This window comes from Oryx dammah, unplaced genomic scaffold (assembly GCF_014754425.2).
Source record: "Oryx dammah isolate SB20612 unplaced genomic scaffold, SCBI_Odam_1.1 HiC_scaffold_29, whole genome shotgun sequence".
NCBI classification, from domain to species: domain Eukaryota; kingdom Metazoa; phylum Chordata; class Mammalia; order Artiodactyla; family Bovidae; genus Oryx; species Oryx dammah.
Genome location: NW_024070213.1, coordinates 66231225 through 66249884, shown reverse-complemented (window position 1 = coordinate 66249884; position 18660 = coordinate 66231225). Strand labels below are relative to the sequence as shown.

The following is an 18660-nucleotide window of genomic DNA, read 5'->3' as shown; positions in this document are numbered from 1 at the left end:
CATTTTTTCTTAATGGAAATCTCTGTAATTTAAAAACAAAAACCTGCTCACTTGTTAACTTGGACTCATACCCCAAATACTGCTGTGTGTGCAAGCCAATGAATTTACAAACTTGAAAAATTGCATGCAAAATAAGTATCTAGGCAGTGATAAGTCAAATATTGTCTCATCAGCATTCATCATGATGCCTCTGGCATGAAAAAGAGCATTCTTCCCTTGAGACACAGAGAGAGCAGAGAAAAGTCAATCAGGGTGAAGGAGCCAGGCATTCCTTCTATACATACATGATTTCTCCTGAGATTTACATTCTTTATCAGGTAGTTCACATTGCAAATAAATCCTCATTCTTTAACTAGCTACTGACCGGTCAAAAGATATGCTTTTCTAATAGCACTTCATATGATTTTTCACATGATTGCATAATGCAAGCTTTGTTGCTAACTTAATTGAGCTGATGATATCCATAAGTGGGATAATTCAAAGGTGGTAAATCAGCCTCTAAATTTGCTTTCTAAAAGGAAAGCTTGTTTTCTTATTTAATTTTGTTGTTTTACCATGAGATATAAGATCTATTTTTTATTACATGTTTTTTCTTTTCAATGTTTATTTTCATTTTCAAATAATCTGTTGCTTTATAATGAATTTTCCAAATCTTTCTCACCTTGTTGTAGTAACGCTCTGCTGGCTGTATAACCTTGTGATGAAGGGGTTTTTACTTCTGTTGAGTAGTTGAGTTTCCAAATCATAAATCTGATGGCAGTCTTCAGATGCCTGTCACTGGATTGTTAAGCAGTTTATTGAACTATCCAGTCCTTCAGAACTGGCATTTTGCTTGATATGAAGTTAGAGGAGTCAGATTTTGCTAAGAATGTGGTTTTGCTTGGGTCATTTGGAAAAACACACACACACACAACTGGTTCTTTCGTGCAATAGACTCTTGTTCACAACCTCAGATCAAGTACCCGTTTTATTGAGAGAAGGAAGGGAACTGGTTTCGTTAAGTACTATTATGTGCCTGCAGTAGTGGCCAAGATACAGTCCTATTTCCATAGAGCTTACAGGTGACCAGGGAAAAGAGGTAATTAAATAAATATTATAATACTAATAATACATGTGATTAGTATTATAGTATTAGTATTATACCATTATTCTAGTGGGCAGTAGTGGGGGCTTTACTTAGTATTATGGGCCAGAGAAGGCCTTCTGGAAAAGAATGATGTTAGGATGAGATGGGATAGAACAGCAGAAATTAGACAAGTGATGGGAGATAGGATCAGGAGCGGGGGTATGTAGTATTGCAATACTGAGATGAAAGATGACTTTCGGCAGGAGTTGTAATATGTGTAAAAGCATGTTTGAAGAATTTAAGTTCACAAAGCTACAGGATATAGAGTTTGAGTCATATGAGGTGGACTAGAGAATTTAGCTCCAGTCATTTGACAATTATGTGCTAGGTGTTGTGATAGATAAATTAGATAGATATGCTTCCTGTCTTTATCAACTTCACATTCTAGAGAGAGCAATACTAGATAAATAAGGAAACAAATCAAAACCAAAATTAACATAGATTGTGCTAAGTGCAGTGAAAAAAATAAATGGTATGTCATAGAAATGTGGGTGTGGCTACAGAGTAGTCAGGATGAGTTGGCAGGGGAAGTGACCCTTATGCTGAATCATGCAGTACTAGGAAAAGTCAGCAATTAGAAGGGAAAGAGAGGGACTTGCCTGGTATCCAGTGGTTAAAACTTCATTTTCCAATGCAGAGGGTGTAGGTTTGATCTCTGGTCTTGGATCTAAGTTCCCACATGCCTTGCAGGCAAAAAACAAAATGTACAACAGATGCTATATTGTAACAAACTCAATAAAGACTTTAAAAATGGTCTATATAAAAAAAATCTTTTTTAAAAAAAGAGAGAGCAAGAGCATTCCAAAAAGAGACAATCTTAAGGACATGACTGGTGAGGTTGTTTGCCCAGGGTTATCCCAGGTAGTGAATGGCAAAGCTATGAAGATAGTATAAGCCTTTATTCTCCATGCTTGTTTGTCCATGCCTATGTTGTTTGTTTAGTCATTCAACTGATTAATATTTATTGGCAACCAGGCACCGTTCTATGCTTCAGGGACACAAAGTTATATCAGATATTCAAAATTCTTGCCTTCATGGGGTTATGTCTTGCTCTTTTCTCTGAGTCATGTTGCATCTTTGGAGGGCAAGGGGAAGACAGAACACCTTCCAGCTGTAAGTAATGAAAAAATAGATTAGTATGGCTTATGAATTAAAGGGAAATTGCTTGCTTATATAATTGAAATGAGACTTCCAGGATGATTGAGTAACTCTCCATCTCTATTTTTCTCCTGTCCTTCTCTTAGTTCTTTTTTCTTCTGTGATTTAGTATTGCCCAGTTCCAGATTTTGTATTCAGATACCACACTGTCCAAAAAGAAAAAAAGTTTCCAGAATTTCCATCATTAATTCTGAATTTTGTTTTCATTGGGTTGACCTTGATAGAGCCAAGATAACGTTCATGATGTCTGGCTTAGGCCTCGGCTCTGTGTTTATTTCTGTGATGAGAATATTGCCAGATTCTTAATGGGGAGTCATATCAGTCATTGGGTGTGTATGTGGAGAGACTTAGGAATGTTGTGTTATCACAACGAAGGGAGGGAGTTCCTAACTGACATTTAGTCATTGAAGACCAGGAGTGCTAGAGGTTCTTCAGTGCATGGGACAGGTTTGTACCACAAAGAATTGTCCCATATTCTTCATACCTTTCAGATGTGCTTCTAGACTATATATAGGTGAAAAGTTTTATGTAATAATCTGCACTTAGAGTTTAGCTGTGCCACAGTTAAACACAAAATGGAGTTTGGGGATTGTGGGGAGGAATATTTTAATATATAGTGAATTTCCCAGAAATGTCATTGTTGGATATTTGGTGAGAATATTGTATTTTGTTCAGAATTTTTCCAAGATTTGTTCATCCATTTGAAAAATCACAGCAGGATTGTTATGATGCTCTGATATTTGAGATGTTTGTGCAATATACCTTATCACTTGCATTTGTAGGAGTCTCATTTCACGGTGGTTCCATGGAAAGGTATAGGTATTTGACTACATTGTGTTAGTTGCTTAGTCATGTCTGACTCTACAACCCATGGACTGTGGCCCACCAGGTTCCTCTGTCCGGGAATTCTCCCAGCAAGAATACTGCTGTGGGTAGCCATTCCCTTCTTCCTGGGATCTTCCAAACCCAGGGATTGAACCTGGGTCTCCTGTATTGCAGGTGAGCTCTCTACCATCTGAGCTGCTGGGGAAGCCCTTGACTACAATAGCATGCCTAAATATTTACATACTGAAATATTTGTTTTATGAATTCCTTTTACTTCTACTTTACATTTTATTTTGAGCCTTATGTTGATTTTTGAAATCATGGATAGAATTGTTGATATATTTATTTATGAATTAATTTTTTGTATAAAAGGGATATTGGAAAATTATTATTAACAGGGGCTGATGGACCTGATGGGGTTGAAATCTCTGGTTTAGACCTATCAGAGCCCACCTCTGAAGTTGGGGGTGAGGTTGATACTGTACAACCTGTTTAATATGCACTGGGGAAAAGGTAGAATGGATATTGGGGAGATACCCACAATGTCCATGAGATCCTCATTTTATTGTTAAAAATGTGCTTTTCTGAAGACAGAAGTGAAGTGATTGCAGTTTAATATTTTTTTGCATGTGTTTTATCAATCACATAAATGACATATATCTTCTGCCACATTCCATTGATTACACAGACCAACCTTGACACAAAGTAGGACTATACAGGAGTGTGAATACCAGGAATGAATACCAAGAAGTGATAGGCTCCAATACCCTCTGATAGCTCAAGTCCCATTCTAAAGTTTAGTATAAAACTAAGCTTTCTTTTTTAAAATTGAAGTATAGTTGATTTGCAATGTTGTGTTAGTTTCAAGTGTACAGCAAAGTGATTCAGTTATGTGTGTGTATATATATCTCACACACATATGCACACACTAGTTTTTCAGATTCTTTTCCATTAGAATTTATTACAAGATATTGAATATAGTTCCCTGTGCTATACAGTAGGTCCTTGTCTCTTTTATGTATAGTAGTGTGTATTTCTTAACCCCATACTTCTAATTTATCCCTTCCCCCTTTTCCCTCTAGTAGTTGTACATTTGTTTTCTGTGGCTGTGAGTCTGTGTTTTGTAAATTAAGTTCATTTGTACCATTTTTTTTTTTTTTTAGATTCCATATGTAAAAGGTATCGTGTGATATTTGTCTTTCTCTGATTTACTTCACTTGGTATGATAATCTCTAGGTCCTTCCATGTTTTTGCAAATGGCATTATTTAGTTCTAACATTAAAAGCACTCTCAGGTAAAATCTAGATTAAGGTAACTTTTTGTTGTGAATACTGGCCCAAAGAGTTTATTTTCAAAAGCAAGTTCACCTGGGATGAAATGTGACACAAGTTTTATTTCATGTTGAAAATTTTGTCAGTTTAGATTTCAGATTCTTGCTTTTGACAATTCAGTTTGTATAGGCATCTCCCATTTGCTGCTTTAACATCACATCTTCCATTTTAATGTTGTACACTAAATCCATGCTTCCAGCGTCTAGAAGGGTTCTCAAACATACACCTGTCTGGCCTGAAGTTGTGAAAGAGGGATGACTGAAATACTAATTTCTAGTAAGAGAATTGTCATAGAATCAATAGTAGGATAGAAATGGAAGGCAGCAAGCAAAAAAAAATAGAGACTATTGGCTTGGTTTATTTAGCAGGCTAACCAGTTGAGATAGTAACTCAGATTAAAGTTGAATAAACATATCTGCTTCCTTTAAAGCTGGGTTTAAAAAAGATAGAACATTTGAAAATGGCCATTTTAGCTAGGGGGAATAGATTTTATTCTGCTGCTACAAAATTCACACCTAAGTGAATCTCTTATCTGTTTCCTTGAATTAAATGAAAAGTGTTTCTATTGCTTTAGTCATAATGTATCTGGTACAGTGCACACACTGGGCTTTTCTAGGTGCACAACTGAGAGCCATTTGAATTTTGCAGAAGGATTTGTGGAGAGCTATTGGGAACACGCCCAGAGACCTTTACTTCAAGGACTTTCTAAGTTTCTTTAAAATAATGGATTTATATGCCAAACTTCCTCTAACTATGCAGGAGTTAACTACTTGCTGTTGGATAAGCTTAAATCCCCAGAGAAAGTGCAAATGTGACCTCTTTTTTTTTTTTCCTTTCTCCCTGCGTGTGGATGCCAACCAGAGAGTCTTTACAATTTCAAGGGTTGTAGGTGACCTCTTAATTATAATTACTTAGCAGGGAACCGGCTCTGACATTCTGCCTTTGTGCCCTACATTTCTAGCTGGTCCAGTGAACCGCAGTGCTGCGTTGCTTCATATGTTGCATTCTTTCCACAAAAGCCAATGAGCTCTATGGTATTGGCCCTTTTCATTAATAAGGTTTTCCCATTTTAACATGTTGTCTTATGTCAGTTGGCTTTTTTGGTTTTGCATCAACATTGTAATCAGTAGCTACCATTTTGTTAAGCTATTTGTTGATGCTTATCCCTTGTCAGGTTTTCAGTTTACTACCACTGACATGATTTTCACTTTTCAGAAAAGGATTTTTACAGTTTAATAGAATGTTCCCAAACAGACCATTTTCTCTCCCCTCTCTTCTCCCTTTCTTGACTCTTGCTTATAAATTGGTATGCTCCTCTCAAAGAAAACATACTGTGTTTGGAAAACAGGAACAATTAAAACAAATCAAATATGAGTGAGTGGATTTCAAGTGCCAACTAGAATGCATGCTATGGGAAGCATGTCATATGTCTACATACAGAAATGCTCTCAACCTCTGTGAACAGCCCTTGTGCTGTGCCTGCCATTTAGTGAGTGCTCCTCTGGAGAAGGCAATGGCAACCCACTCTAGTACTCTTGCCTGGAAAATCCCATGGACAGAGGAGCGTGCTAGGCTACAGTCCATGGGGTTGCAAAGAGTCGGACACGACTGAGCGACGTCACTTACTCACTCCAGAAGTGCCAAATGGAACAAATTGAGAAACACACCAAATAATCACTTTCTAAATCTAACTAATAAGGAACTCTCATGTTCATTCATATTTCTACCATAGTCTATCCTGGTGAGTGAGTTGGGCAGTAAAAATATCATGACTGGTTTTACTTTATCAGAAATACTAGTTTATGTATTCACTTATTCCTTTCTCCCTTGAATCACGTAGCTTACTTTTGCCACTTCAGTTTTGAGCTGAAATGTAAAATGCTTTCCCTCCTTCAAGTGAGTTTCTGCAAAAACAGGAGAAACTCTGAAGGCTTCCTGATAACAGTTGAAAATATACAAGTTACCTTCTTTGCTGCCAGTAAAAGAAATCGCGAAAGGGGACATTATGTATGAGGTTACAAATGTGGTTTTGAAGTCCCTCAGGCTCTCTAGTCACTTGTGATACTGGAGGCAATTTACTTCCAAGAAGAGCTACTTCTTGTCTTCTATTAATAATTTATTCCTAAAAACAGCTGCTAAAATGTGAGGAGATTAAGTTCATAAATAGAGCAAATACTTTGGATTTATGTTTATCATCTGTTATAACAAGGAAATGCGATTTCTGGCTTAGTCTAATGTGCTGGTTAATGGAGTGTTACCAAAGCATAACAGAGAGACTTCTTGTTTATCCAATATTGTTAGGAAATGGAATATTATGGTAGTTTTGATCCTCAAGAATTGCCACATATGCCTGCTGAAGCAGTGACTCTCAGCTGGGGACAATTTTGCTCCCTAGTGGACATTTGGCAGTGCCTGGGGACATGTTTGATTGTCAGGGTAGTGGGGGGAAGAGGGGCTACTAGTGTTGAGTGGATAAAGCCCGGGGAGGATACTGTGCATCTTATGACACACAGCACAATTCTCACAAGACATTATCTGGTCCAAAATGTCTGTAGAGACTCTGCTATGCAGCCTGGCACTTTTTATCAAAGTAGAATTCAGCAAAATTCAGTTAACTGCAAGATGACAGCGAATACTTTTGGTGATTAAGATGATAATTTAACATCTTACAGGGCTTCAGTGTCTTTATCAACATTAATTACCACTGTGTTGGCAAAGGATAGGAGTGTTGGTTTGTGAAGATTGCTGGGTGCTAGAAGGCTAAAGATGTTATGCTGTGGTGCAATTATCTGAAGAGGCTATTAATTCTTGTGTCGTAACAGTTATTTGAGTTAGAATTGCTACTTCTTTCTTATAGGGAGGATCATTTACTTTTCACATTACCACACAATTGAAATATGACTTGGTCTCTGTTAGTGTGTTTTAAATATACTTTAAAAATAATAGGTGACATGGTCTTGGAAGAATACTGCTCTCAACACAGCTTTTGTTACAATACTCCATGCTTTTATTTTAAGCCTTCTAGGGGAATATACAGAGAAAGCAATGGCAACCCACTCCAGTCCTCTTGCCTAGAAAATCCCATGGACAGAGGAACCTGGTAGGCTGCAGTCCATGGGGTCGCTAGGAGTCAGACACGACTGAGTGATTTCACTTTCACTTTTCACTTTGATGCATTGGAGAAGGAAATGGCAACCCACTCCAGTGTTCTTGCCTGGAGAATCCCAGGGCCGGGGGAGCCTGGTGGGCTGCTGTCCTTGGGGTTGCACAGAGTCGGACACGACTGAAGCAACTTAGCAGCAGGGGAATATAAGAAGGAAGGAATTTTTCTTCACTCATTTGGACAAAGTGTGTGCACAATACAACAAAATGGAAAAGAAAAATACTGCTTCTGGTTAGGAAAAATGAAGGAATCTGTTTATTATTAGTCAGTGAATTAAATATTATGGAAGCTGTCTCAGTCACAATCTGGGGCTAGCACAGCAAATAAGGTAGAACTTTTTATGATGTCATTTACTGAATTTTTTCAAAAATAATAGAAGTCTCAAGCATGACACTAAAAGTAATTTTTTGTGTCTGTAGTAACTTCTTGCACACATGGATTCAGGTGTGATATGAGATTTAGGAGTGTGGAGACTTCTGTCAATGTATGGCAAAACCAATACAATATTGTAAAGTAATTAGCTTCCAATTAAAATAAATAAATTTATACTAAAAAAAGAGTGTGGAGACTTAAAAAAATAGAAACCACTGATTGTGTGACCCTGGTCTTGTCCTTTGAACCACACTGAGTTCTAAGGTGATTAAGTATAGGTTATCATCAGTAAGTAGGCTTATGCTATCAATGATTCCTCTGTACTAAGCACATATTAAACACCTAATATGTGCTATGCTATTCTGGGAAGAAGAGATTAAAACATAAATCAGGAATAGTCTCTGCCTTTCTGTACAACTGCTGGAGGAGGCGCTGGGGCTGGGGAAGAGAGAGTTGGACAGGGAAGTGTTGAGATTGTGGAGTGGGACAGGAGCAGTGGGGAGTTATGTGAATATTCACATCAGTGGTAGGAGGATAAAAAAAGCATGAAAGAAAGAAAATCTGTCACTTATACCTGTTTTGATGTCTTGTTTTTTTAACTGGGATTTGTTTATTTTTTACTCTTTCTGTTAGACACATTTAACTCTCAGCTGTGTTGAATAACAAGCCTTGGGAAAGGCATGGTAAACATAAGCTTAGTATGTGTTTCACAACCTCTGAGTTTCCTAAGAAATGAACTGTCTGAGTGTGAACTCAGTGCATTGATTTTTGTCACGCTTAAACCTGTGGCTTCCAGGGCCATTCTCTAAATAGATTAACATTAAATAAACAGTGAAAAATCTTGAGCCTATATATTCTGCAGTTTCTATTTCAAAGTATAATCCTAATTAAACTTTTACATATTTTTGTTTTGTCCTAGAAGAGAGTGATCAAATTAACCTGAACAAACTGCTGAGATGGAAGGGAAAAATATAACCTAGGTAGGCAACAATCTCAACACGTTCAAAACAGAATGTATAATTTTCCAAAATACTCTTGCTTCTTACTCTGTACCCATTTTTTTCTTGCCTTGATTGTGCCTCCAGTGAATTTATTTCTTGCCAGTCTTGATGGCTTCAAATCTGTTCTCCACATGTGATGTCAGTAATCTACAGAAACCACAAATATGACGGGAGTAATGTTAGCAGATAACATTTAACTAATACTTACAATGTTCTTGGTATTCTTCAAAGTGCTCAATATATAGTAAATCTCAATTTTCACAGTACTATGATATCAGAACTATTATTACCTTTAATGCACAGACAATCTATATAAAATGAAGATTTATTATACTTGCCAAAGGAGGAAGACAAGAATTGGGAATGGGTGGTGAGTGATGGAGTTGATCATTCTTTGGAAGTTGCCATCTTCTTTCTGACCCATTTCCTTTACCAGTTCTTCAGCACTTTTGGATTTATAATTATCTTGTACTCAAGTTTCACTTTCTAATGGGAGCACAGGAGAACACCATTAGGGCCAAACAGAGGCTAAATCCAAGACTACATCCAATACATGCCCCCATGATGAAGCATTCATGTACCCAGCAGACTCTTTATCGCTCTCAATTTTAAAAAAATGTATTCCATAAAATACTGACTGAAAACTGGCAAGTCAAGTAAATTTGTGAGTATCTTCCTAAAACAGTAAATCAGTATATCATGTATTATAGAGTATTTATTTAGTGGATTTTGAGGAAAAAAATTGCTCTATTAAAAAAAAAAGTTGTTAAAAAATGGCATAACTCTTCAAGAGCCATAATGCTGAAACATGGTTCACTTAACAGTTATTATGAAATAGTTTATGCTTTTCTTAAAGTCCTTCAAGTTTCTGCCTTTGTGTGGTTGTCTAGCGTCATTTTTCCCTACTTCCTATCTCAGCCCTTTTTGATGTTGTTCAGTCGCTCAGTCATGTCCAACTTTTTGTGACCCCATGGACTGCAGCATGCCAGGCTCCTCTGTCCTCCACTATCTCCTAGAGTTTGCTCAAATTCGTGTCCATTGAGTCAGTGATACTATCTAACCATCTCATCCTCTGCTGCCCCTTCTTTTGCCTTCAGTCTTTCCCAGTTACTTGTTGAGATTGTTGTTGTTGTTCAGTTGTTCAGTCATGTTCAACTCTTTGTGACCCCATGAACCACAGCATGCCAGCCTTCCTTGTCTTTCACCATCTCCTGGAGCTTGCTCAAATTCATGTCCATTGAGTTGATGATGCCATCCAACCATCTTGTCCTCTGTTGTCCCCTTCTCCTCTTGCCTTCAATCCTGGTATCAGGGTCTTTTCCAATGAGTTGGCTTTTTGCATCAGGTAGCCAAAGTATTGGAGCTTCAGCATCAGTCCCTCCAATGAATAGTCAGGATTGGTTTCCTTTAGGATGGACTAGTTCAAGGGAGTCTGAAGAGTCTTCTCTAACACAACAGTTCAAAAGCATCAATTTGTCTTTATACTTAAGCATCTACACAGTGCTGTTTCATACCTGGGTTCCCACTGCAGTAAATATTCATTTCCCCCTTCTCTATGCACAGAGTGGGTTTGTGGCTCAACTGAGGAATTCTGACCTTTGGAAACTTCAACCTTTTAAAGGGGGCTATTAGCAAACCCGTTCAAACTGTGTCCTGGAAGGACACATTATCTTTATTCTTCTGGTCAAAAACCAAATCTACCCTCTGCCCTGGGGAGAGAATCACTGTATCTTGCAAGACTGTTGGGTATACAAACATTCCTGAGCAGCTAGTCTAGAATACAGTAGCTGATAATGCTTTTGCTCAAAAAGTGCAGAAACAGGAGAGATCCTTGGAGAATTGTGCCCCAACAGTTGTTGCTCTTGGCACATATTAAAATTACTCATTTAAGTTTCTGGTTGGAGAGCTTATTTAGAGCAGAAATTTAGTCTTATCAATCTTTACATTCTTAACATTCAGCATAGTGCTTATCCCAGAGTAGAGATTAATATTTGTGAAATAAATCAATAAATGAAGGCCTTTAGAAATAAACTACACTAAGCACAATTGTTTCAAATGCCAAGTGGCTCATGGATAGCCACCTGGTTTTCCATGATCCAGACTCTGAAACCTTTGAAATAATTTCTTTCTGTATAATGATAATGCTAAATTTATTAGCTATTATGGACCCAGAACTTAAACTTTATAGATAATGCCTCAATATGTCTCGTTAAGCAATCCTTTGAAATGGTACCATTATCATTTGCTATTAAAAACAGAGATTCAGAAAGGTTATGTAACTTGTTCATAGTCACACAGATGGTCAGTGGTGGAGATGAGATTTGAACAACGGCAAGTGGTTTGACTTTGGAGATTGTGTTTTTAGCCACTTAAGTGGTAGTGGCCTTCATAGGAGAGGAAAGAAAAAAGTCAGCCTGAGTTATCTTAGGTTTTCTCAACAGATACTCTGTCTCCAAAGCCAAACATGGATAGAGAAAACAAAAAACAGATTCTGACATGCATTTGGTGAATTAAACAGGTTTTGGTAAAGATGTCTTTCTTGCAAAGGAAATTCTTTGAGGATAGTAAGACAAAGGTAGCATCTTTAGGGATGAAGGATCCACGAAGACATTATTTTTGCTAACCTCCAGCTAACTAGGCTAGAGTGGAGCCAGCGTCATGGGTCTGTGACCGATGTAGTCACATGGGGGTCTTGCACTTAGAAGGGTTGTGCTTTGAAGGGTGTATTGGTTGGTTTTCTGCTCTGCTCTCCCTGTCTTGAAATTCTTTTTTAAAATTTTATTTAGTTTTGACTGTGCTGGGTCTTCACTGCTGTATGTGGGCTTTCTGTAGTCGTGGTGAGCAGAGGCTACTCTCTAGTTGCAGTGTGTGAGCTTCTCATTGTGCTGGCTTCTCTTGCTGTGGAGCACAGGCTCAGTAACTGTGGCACCTGGACTTAGCTGCCCAGTGGCATGTGGCATCTTTCCTGGATCAAACCCATGTCCTTTGCATTGGCCTGTGGATTCTTAACCGCTGGTCTTCCAGGGCAGTCCTTGAAATTCTTAATACTTTTTCCATAAGGGGTCCTGCATTTTCATTTTGTTCTGGGCATCTCATTTTTTGTAGCTAGTCATGGGCTGGAGTCTTGGTTAATTGTTCATGTGGCTAATTATTTGACAATTGGGAAGGAAGGTGGACTGGTAACGCTGGAGGAGCCACCAGTAAAGTTCTCAGGTCCCCAGTGTTCATACTAAAGCTCTGGAGAGAGAAGGTCAGGCCTTGAATTTCTAGGCTGTGGAATATCTAATTCCTAAATATTTGATGATTCTACAAGATTGCCCTTGGATTGATTTTAAGATATTTATTATAGAATACCAGTCTGTCTTAAGGGAAAAAATATTACAGATAGTATTTTCTGGAGTTTTAAAGGTCTTAGATCTATTTTCATTCTTTTTCCTGGTTGGCTGGTTTGTTTGAGGTCAATTTAACCATTTTTTTTTTTTAAACAAGCACCAAACTGATTAAATGAGAAATAATATTTTCTTGTAACAGGAATCAATATCTACCATTTCCATTTTAATAAGTTACATTTCTATTATCTTTCATGAATGTGAATGCACTTTGTGACTTCAAGTTTTTTTTTTTTTTCTTTTCTTTTTGATGTGTGTGTGACAGTATAGGCTCAATATGCTTTATACCATCAGGTTTGCTAGTGTATTTCAGTGATGTAGTCAAAGCTTCTATTTGTGATACCTCAGTAATTCTACCTAGGTACTGCTGCTTTTTCTTTATGTCCTTAGGAACTTACTTAGAGACTTTCTATAAGTTTGGGTGACATCCATCTGCATTTGCTTCCGACAAAGTGAAAGTCGCTCAGTTATGTCCAACTCTCTGTGACCCCACAGACTATACAGTCCATGGGATTCTCCAGGCCAGAATAATGGAGTGGGTAGCCTTTCCCTTCTCCAGGGGATCTTCCCAACTCAGGGATTGAAGCCAGGTCTCCCACGTTGCAGGCGGATTCTTCACCAACTGAGCCACCAGGGAAGCCCTACTTCCAACAAACACACATGAAATCCAGATCTTACTTCTGGTGGTTATTTTCTTCTGTACGTGTTTATATCATTGTCTCTGCCATCTTTGAAATTTACCCTGCTGAATTCCACCATTCTCCACATGAAAATAAGCAGGGGTAAAGAAAACACTGATTTGTGATGCAGTTTCTTAAAAACCACTTGTCCTGATTTATCGTTACTAATTTTCCAAGTCCTAAATCTTCTCTGTTTTCAAATGATTATATTCTGATGAATACTGAGTTGGATTTTACTTAAAATAGGAGAGATTCTCTAGGGAATGAGTTCCATAACCTCTGATGCCACAGTTACCTGTTTTACTGCCGCAGACCCAGCAGAGGGAGCCCAAGTTAGTGAACATAATTTTCTCTGTAACTATTTTGATGACCCAAATGAGTAATTCATGGTTCAAAGGAGATTTTTTGAGGGGCAGGGGAAGCAGTCAGAGTATATGGGATCTATGTGTATGTGTGTTAGAAAGAGAGTAGAAGGGAGAAGTAAAATAGAAGTTGCCAGCCATGTGGATTTTAAGATGCACTTGAAATGTGGGAGATATATGACATCTTCTGAAGGGAAATGAAAGAACTGATGGAGAGAAGCATTTAATTTTCAGATCCTGAGGAGGTAGTTTCATGTTAAAGGTATAAAGCTACTTTCTTTTTCTTACTTTTCCAGTTAGTTCTCCCTTTAAAACTTTTTATTAATAGATTGAATTCTTATACATTTCCATTTCTTGTGATTTTTATATTCAGGGTAATTTCCCAGTGAAAGCTTTTTTAAAAATTCCCTTTCTTTGTCTACGACCTTACTGGCCCACACACTGTGCGTCCTTGTCAGAGTCTAGAAAATCTTGGAGCTGTTTAAATTTAGGTGAATATTTATTCAATAGATTAATCAATTAGTCCACCAACTATGCAAACAGTAGTTATTGAACTTTTACTGCTATATGAGGTGCAGAACGCGTGTATATCTGTGTATATGGGGAGGCGGTGAGTCAGAGGGGAGAATCAAAACAAATTTCTGTGCTCAATGAACTTACATGTAGTTGAGTCGAAAAGTGTGTTTGGTAAAACACAAAACCAAATGTTAAGTAATAGTTCTAAGTGCCCACAAAGTTACACTGAGCATAAAGTAGGTGTTCACAGAAGAGACCTACAGGTCCTTGAGGTGGCTGGAAGAGCCAGAAAGGTCTCAGGGAGGATATGAATGGGCCTGAAGGATGAGTGGTTCTGTGTATGGTGAGAGCAGAAGAGAGGAGGGAACTGGGCCTCCTTTGGTAGAGAAGCAGCTTGAGAAAGGCTGTGAGAAAGAAAGCATGGGTACGATGGAGATACGGGGCAACTGGGAGGGGTTATGGTGTATGTGTACTGCATACTCCTAGGGGTGCCATTGATACGAAGCCTATGTGAATGGTGCTACTGGAGGCACCTAGTACCTTAGAATGAGTTCTGGGATGACTATGGTTATATTGAACAGTGACTTCTCATTCTTTGTATATTATATTAATATAACCATCAATCTACTCTATTGAGAGGAATCTATATACAGACAAGAGAGCACAATGGGTCCAGATGAAATGTATAGTCAGACAGCCTGGATTTGAATCTTGGGCACATCAAAATGTAGATGTGTGACCTGAGGTAAGTTTTCAACCTCTCTATGCCTTATTTCCCTCTTCCATAAAATGGCAAGTAATAATGGTTTCTTTTGCATGGATTTGTAATGGTTAAATGAGATAGAGTGTCATATGCTTAGAACAGCGCCTAGACTAGGCACTATGAGCCCTCAGCATTAGCTGTTATCATAAGAGAACTGATGTGTGCCTCAAACAGAATGCAAATATCCTACTCTTTCAGGTGTAGAAATATTCCATTAGGCTTTCTTTTATGAAAACCCAGGGTCTCATCTAGATATCTTTGTCTTGCTGGTGAGAAGTGATGAAGCAGATTATATGGTTTAAGATTATACCAGTTTCACAGGCTGATTTATGGAAATAAATCAGGTGTGGCCAACCTTGTTTCAACAAATTGAAGATGACACTCATTTCAGTCGGATTGGTGCTCACTTGGGAATTTGATGGTTCTGACTGTGCTTGCAGTGCCTACATATTTTCCAACTGTTTCAGCCTGTGGACAGAATATAAGCTCTGTGAGGGCAGGAACCATGCCTACCTTGGCTATTCTTGTATGTCCTTGTCAATTCAGTTCAGTTCAGTTCAGTGGCTCCGTCACTCTTTGCGACCCCATGGACTGAAGCACACCAGGCTTCCCTGTCCATCACCAACTCCTGGAGCTTGCTCAAACTCATGTCTATCAAGTCGGTGATGCCATTCAACCATCTCATCCTATTGAACTATATTCAATAACCTGTGATAAACCATAATGGAAAAATACATAGAAAAGAATACATGTGTATGTATAACTGAGTCACTTTGCTGTATAGCAGAGATTGTCAGAATACTGTAAATGCTGTAAAGCAACTATACTTGGAAAAAAAAAAGATGTAGCAGCTTATGTCATGGCTGCAGTCTGATCACCATGCAGTTAGATTTTTCCCTTTGGTGGCAATTATAGTATTTGCAAAGCACCTCAGGAACGTGCATCAGACACTGTTATCTATATCCTTCAGTTCAGTCGCTCAGTCATGTCCACCTCTTTGCAACCCAATGGACTGCAGCACACCAGGCTTCCCTGTCCATTAGCAACTCCTGGAGCCTGCTCAAACTCATGTCCATCGAATTGGTGATACCATCCAACCATTTCATCCTCTGTTGTCCTCTTTTCCTCTCGCCTTCAATCTTGCCTAGCATCAGGGTCTTTTCAAATGAGTCAGTTCTTTGCATCAGGTGGCCGAAGTATTGGAGCTTCAGCCTTAGCATCAGTCCTTCCAGTGAATATTCAGGGTTGATTTCTTTAGGACTGACTGATCTGATCTCCTTGTAGTCCAAGGGACTCTCAGGAGTCTCCTCCGACATCACAGCATCACAGTTCAAAAGCATCATTTCTTTGGCCCTCAGCATTCTTTGTCCTGGTACCTGACATTTGCTCTTTATTATGGGTCAATGACTGAATGAAAGCATGATTTTGAAAGTTCTCCTTGTCTTTTACAAATGTGTGTATAGTTCTATTCCTGGCATAGATGAAGTAGGCATTACAACAGAATGTCTTGAGTGATGTCTAGTTAAGTATCTTTCCTGGTGTTTTATCATTGCCATAAAATGGAAATCACTTATATTTTAGATCATCTAATAGCTTATAGATGTTGTATTATACTTCATGTAATTTTCAACAGCATTCATATGAATTTGCTAATAATATTCCTTCTATTTAATAGATTGAGTAACTGAATCTCAGTAGAATTAAATGGCTCAGTCTTACACATGGATTATTGTGGAATTCAGGCTTAATCTGAGGTCTTTCGACTGCAAGTGCAAAAATCTTTCTTTTAATTTTTGCAGCACCATACTTCTTCTGCCTGGATTAAAAGCCTACACAATTATATTTGCTGCCCAGGGAAGGATTGGGCCTCTCTAAATTTCTCATATGGGTGTACGTTATTTGTGAGATTAGGTTTGAATTACCTTGGAAGACACCCAAAGCTCTTAGGGGATGTGATGATACTGGCCAGAACCTTGAGGTGGGAGGAGTAGTGGGCAGAGTTAGAATCTACCTTGGGTAACTTACAGAAATCATGGCATGTCCTTTGGAACTGGAAGGCCTGGATGGGATGCTCCACTAGAAGTTTTGAATAAAGGCAGTGGGAGTGTGGGAAACAAAGACAGGGAAGGAAGACTGGAAAAGAAAGGGCCTTGCATAGGTATTACAAATCTTCATAATTTTATGTACAGCTGATCTTGTTATTGACTCAGATAGAAACCTAAAGCCAAGAAACTGAGTAGGCTGAAACTGTCTGACTGTATAGGGCTTCAGGACGAGAGAGTTTGGAAAGACCCTGTTTTTCAGTTCTTCCTCTTCTGGGTTTGGAGAAAAATCTTCATCAAATATATTGGTAACATTCATCATCTTCTGTGCCAGTCTTTTGGAGAAGGAAATGGCAACCCACTCCAATATTCTTGCCTGGAGAATCCCATGGACAGAGGAGCCTGGAGGGCTACAGTCCTGGATTCGCAAAGAGTTGGACACGAGTGAAGTGACTTAGCATGCACGCGTGCATGCCAGTCTTTACATTATGCTCTGAGGCAATGCCTAGAAATGGATTTTGCCTGACAAATTTTACTACTGTTGACAGTTTTTATTCTGAATTCCCAATATCATGAAATTACTAAATGGACTTTTTAAAAAGAGATAAAAAATGCCTATTTAAGACCAGTTAGACCTATTTGATATCTGTAGGTCATTTCACCCCAAAACAATGAATTTCACCTTTTTCTCAAGTGCACAAGGAAGCTTCTCCAGGATAGATCACATCCTGGGCTATAAATCTAGCCTTGGTAAATTCAAAAAAATTGAAATCATTCCAAGCATCTTTTCTGACCACAATGCAGTAAGATTAGATCTCAATTACAGGAGAAAAGCTATTAAAAATTCCAACATATGGAGGCTGAACAACACACTGCTGAATAACCAACAAGTCACAGAAGAAATCAAAAAAGAAATCAAAATATGCATAGAAATGAATGAAAATGAAAACACAACAACCCCAAACCTGTGGGACACTGTAAAAGCAGTGCTAAGGGGAAAGTTCATAGCAATACAGGTGTACCTCAAGAAACAAGAAACAAGTCAAATAAATAACCTAACTCTACAGCTAAAGCAAATAGAAAAGGAAGAAATGGAGAACCCCAGGGTTGGTAGAAGGAAAGAAATCTTAAAAATTAGGGCAGAAATAAATGCAAAAGAAACAAAAGAGACCATAGCAAAAATCAACAAAGCCAAAAGCTGGTTCTTTGAAAGGATAAATAAAACTGACAAACCATTAGCCAGACTCATCAAGAAACAAAGGGAGAAAAATCAAATCGATAAAATTAGAAATGAAAATGGAGAGATCACAACAGACAACACAAATATAAAGGATCATAAGAGACTACTATCAGCAATTATATACCAATAAAATGGACAACTTGGAAGAGATGGACAAATTCTTAGAAAAGTACAACTTTCCAAAACTGAACCAGGAAGAAACAGAAAATCTTAACAGACCCATCACAAGCATGGAAATTGAAACTGTAATCAGAAATCTTCCAGCAACAAAAGCCCAGGTCCAGACAGCTTCACAGCTGAATTCTACCAAAAATTTAGAGAAGAGCTAACACCTATCCTACTCAAACTCTTTCAAAAAATTGCAGAGGAAGGTAAACTTCCAAACTCATTCTATGATGCCACCATCACCCTAATACCAAAACCTGACAAAGATGTCACAAAAAAAGAAAACTACAGGCCAATATCACTGATGAATATAGATGCAAAAATCCTTAACAAAATTCTAGCAATCAGAATCCAACAGCACATTAAAAAGATCATACACCATGACCAAGTGGGCTTTATCCCAGGGATGCAAAGATTCTTCAATATCTGCAAATCAATCAATGTAATTCACCACATTAACAAATTGATAAATAAAAACCATAAGATTATCTCAATAGATGCAGAGAAAGCCTTTGAAAAAACTCAAC

At 38.1% G+C, this 18660-nt stretch overlaps 1 long non-coding RNA gene across 1 annotated transcript; it reads left to right on the top strand.

Moving 5' to 3' along the window:
- The first annotated feature begins 421 nt into the window (after positions 1-421).
- On the top strand, positions 422-17454 carry LOC120857530. The gene is made up of 4 exons (XR_005719692.1): positions 422-433; positions 1247-1257; positions 4108-4110; positions 17353-17454. It is a non-coding gene; the product is annotated as an uncharacterized LOC120857530 (long non-coding RNA).
- The last annotated feature ends 1206 nt before the right edge of the window (positions 17455-18660 follow it).